Source organism: Nansenia antarctica, assembly GCF_963989245.1.
Source record: "Nansenia antarctica genome assembly, chromosome: 2".
Classification (NCBI taxonomy): domain Eukaryota; kingdom Metazoa; phylum Chordata; class Actinopteri; order Argentiniformes; family Microstomatidae; genus Nansenia; species Nansenia antarctica.
Genome location: NC_137675.1, coordinates 2,340,926 through 2,344,802, shown reverse-complemented (window position 1 = coordinate 2,344,802; position 3,877 = coordinate 2,340,926). Strand labels below are relative to the sequence as shown.

General features: G+C 53.2%; 1 pseudogene across 1 annotated transcript in view; it reads left to right on the top strand.

Annotated features, from left to right (window-relative positions):
- LOC308151801 (solute carrier family 12 member 7-like) overlaps window positions 1-3,668 on the top strand; it is a 55,601-nt pseudogene extending 51,933 nt beyond the window's left edge. Inside the window, exons 22-26 of the transcript in view lie at window positions 138-254; window positions 1,304-1,464; window positions 2,461-2,475; window positions 2,948-3,081; window positions 3,577-3,668. The product of the transcript in view is annotated as a solute carrier family 12 member 7-like (transcript). The remainder of the gene's footprint in view (window positions 1-137; window positions 255-1,303; window positions 1,465-2,460; window positions 2,476-2,947; window positions 3,082-3,576) is intronic.
- Window positions 3,669-3,877: the final 209 nt, after the last annotated feature.

Sequence of the window (3,877 nt, the reverse complement as noted above, 5' to 3'; positions counted from 1 at the left end):
CCTACAGCAGAGTACTGCTGCCTCACTTCCTGGTTGTGATGTCACGGGATGGGAGGTGTTGGGGGTTTATTATACTGGGGTTGTGTGTGACCTTTGACCCTCTCCTGACCTGCTGCTGATTGGCTGGCTGGCTCCAGATCCAGAGCATCACCGACGAATCGCGCGGCTCCATCAAGAGGAAGCGGTCGTCCATCGTGGCGGACCTCCTCCCCACGCTGCATGTCCCCGGCCTGAGCGCCCCCCGGGCCGAGCAGGTAGCCTAGCAACCAGGAGCCCCCCGCCCTCCGCCCCATCACGCCTTCATCCCTCCTCCTCCTCCGCTTGTCTTGGTTCATCCCTCCATCCGTCCAGCAGCTCTTAGACTAGCAGGTCTGAGACAGTTCATAGCCCCTGCTCATCCCTCCCTCCATCCCTCCATCCCTCCTCCTCCTCCTCCGGTTGTCTTAGTTCATCCCTCCATCCCTCCATCCCTCCATCCCTCCAACCCTCCTCCTCCTCCTCCGGTTGTCTTGGTTCATCCATTCATCCTACCAGTGTTGGTAGCAGCTCTTAGATTATCAGGTCATCCCTCCATCCCTCCATCCTCCTCCGCATCCCTCCATCCCTCCATCCATCCTCCTCCGTCTTGGTTCATCCCTCCATCCCTCCATCCCTCCTCCACCTCTTGTCTTGGTTCATCCCTCCATCCCTCCTCCTCCGCTTGTCTTGGTTCATCCCTCCATCCGTCCAGCAGCTCTTAGACTAGCAGGTCTAAGACGGTTCATAGCCCCTGCTCATCCCTCCCTCCCTCCCTCCATCCATCCCTCCTCCTCCTCCTCCGCTTGTCTTAGTTCATCCCTCCATCCATCCTTCATCCATCCCTACTCCTCCTCCTCTTATCTTGGTTCATCCATCCATCCCTCCATCCCTCCATCCTACCAGTGTTGGTAGCAGCTCTTTGACTAGCAGGTCTAAGGTTCATAGTGCCCTGCTCATCCCTCCATCCCTCCATCCCTCCATCCATCCATCCCCCATCCCTCCATCCATCCATCCCTCCGTTCATCCCATCCTCCAGCCTCTGATTTCTACCTCCCCCAGCCTCCCCTGACCTAAACTGTCGCATACTGATGATGTCACATCCTGTTGCTCCGCCCACACCTCCATCCATCCATCCCCCCACCCTGTCGCATACCAGTGATGTCATATCCTGTTGCACCGCCCATACCTCCATCCATCCCCCCACCCAGTCGCATACATACCAGTGATGTCACATACATACATACATACTGATGATGTCACATCCTGTTGCTCCGCCCCCCCCCAGGCCCAGCTGATCCGTGACTCCGCCTCCCACGCGGCCAACGACAAGCAAGGCGCCACGCCCGACCGCGTGCACATGACCTGGACCAAGGACAAGCTGTTGACGGAGCGCAACCGCGCCCGCGAGGCCGCCGTGGGGGTCCGGGACCTGTTCAACATGAAGCCGTGAGTCCTGCTGCACTGTGCTGCGCTGCCCCTGGTGGCCGGGAGGGGGACTGCAGCATGGTGGTAGACCACGGGACAACCCGTAGAAAATGATCGTCACCTTTCTTAAAATAATGTCTTAGGGTTAAAGGTCACTTTTGAGGAAGATCATGTTTTTGCCTAAATATCATATATTCTAGATTTGGTTCAGTTTATTCTGTTTTTCACAAAAACTCTCCCTCCCGCTCTCCCTCTCTCCCTCTCTCTCTCCCTCTCTCTCTCCCTCCCTCTCTCTCCCTCCCTCTCTCTCCCTCTCTCTCTCTCCCTCCCTCTCTCTCCCTCCCTCAGTGGTCAGCTATGGAATAACAACAATACAAATGTTTATATTTTTTAAATGAAAAAACTTTGAGATATTCTGAATTGTTAGTATACTGTAGTGTCCACTGAATACTGTACACTCCAGGGGAGGCTGGCGGAGGTAGAAATCGGAGGCCGGGCTCATTGTGATACATGGAAAGGAATGAGGAATGTTATGGAGTCACACAGTGGGTCCACACATTACAACAAGCCCAGCCTCCGATGTCTACCTCCGCCAGCCTCCCCTGCTACATCAGTACTACATGTCACCAGTGTCCATCAGTGTGTGTGTGTGTGTGTATGTGTGTGTGTGTGTGTGTGTGTGTGTGTGTTTGAGGGGACATGTCATATGAACTTGGAGAGACGTGTATATCCCGAACATACTACATACTACATACAAAATACTACATACTACATACAAAATACTACATACTACATACTACATACAACATACTACACACTACATACTACATACTACATAATACATACTACATACAAAATACTACATACTACATAATACATACTACATACTACATACAACATACTACATACTAAATACTACATACTACATACTACATACAACATACTACATACTACACACTACATACTACATACAGATGATAATAATCTTTATGTCCTGTTTTGTTTCATCCCGTCTAGAGAGTGGGAGAATCTGTAAGTCAACTTTCCTTTCATCTCAGTGTGTGTGTGTGTGTGTGTGTGTGTGTGTGTGTGTGTGTGTGTGTGTGTATGATCTGCATGACTAGAATCAATAGTAGCGTTCCTTCACTCTGCTTCATTCTGACGTCTGCTTTCTATGGCTCCATGATGCTGTGGTGCTGTGACTATGCTGCCCCCTGCTGGACACTGCAGAGTTAACAGCCTCAACTGTATTACAGCAAATAAACAATAACACATAATCTGACTCCGTCTGTACCATGACCTGCAGTAGTCCAACCACAACAAGACCATCAGAGAGGAGAACTGACTATATGATTATGAAATTGATCTCTGCATGGTACTCTCTGCATGGTTCTGGTCAGAAGTTCTGGTCAGAAGTTCTGGTCAGAAGGTTCTGGTCAGAAGTTCTGGTCAGAAGGTCTGGTGAGAAGTTCTAGGGAACAGGTTCTGGTTCTTGTGTCCGTAGGAACCAGTCCAACGTGAGGAGGATGCACACAGCGGTGAAGCTGAACGAGGTGGTGGTCAACAAGTCCCAGGGGGCCCAGCTGGTGCTGCTCAACATGCCTGGACCCCCCAAGAACAAGGGAGGGGACGAGAACTGTATCCTTCACTACCGCCTGCACACCACAGGGGGCGATGGAGAGGAGGGAGAGAGAGAGGGAGAGGAGGGAGAGAGAGAGGGAGAGAGAGAGGGAGAGAGGGAGAGAGGGAGAGAGGAGAGGAGAGAGACGGAGGAGGAGAGGGAGAGAGACAGAGCGGAGGGAGAAAGATGGAGAGAGAGCAGAGAGTGACAGAGAGGAGGGAGAGAGACAGAGAGAGTGAGAGAGAGAGAGAGAGAGAGAGAGACAGAGAGAGAGAGACTGAGCAGAGAAAGGGAGAACAGAAAGAGAGAGAGAAAGGGGGGGGCAGCATAGAGAGATAGTAGAGGGAGGAGAGAGAGAAAGAGAACAAGAGAACAAAGAGAGAAAGTTGAGAGAGGGAGAGAGAGAGATACAGAGAGCAGAGAGTCAAGAGAAAAAAAAGTGTGGTCAACTCCAGTGTCTCTCTGTCCTCGACCACTGTGGTCGTGTTGGTCCTTGACCGTGGTTGAACCAGACATGGAGTTCCTGGAGGTTCTGATGGACGGGCTGGACCGTGTGCTCCTGGTCCGCGGCGGGGGCCGTGAGGTCATCACCATCTACTCCTAGCACCCGCTGAGGGCGGGGCCTTACCACCCAGCCTGCGGGGAGGGGGAGGGGCCAAGGCGTGGAGGTGTGACCTGGGGGGGGGGGGGGGGGGGGCAGGTCTGGTTGCAGCCGCCCCAGGGCCCGGGTGAGGAGCTGGGCGCCCCCTACTGCTCAGGAGGACAATGACAGGGGTCTCCCTGGTGGAGACTCAGGGTACTGCACCCTCTGGC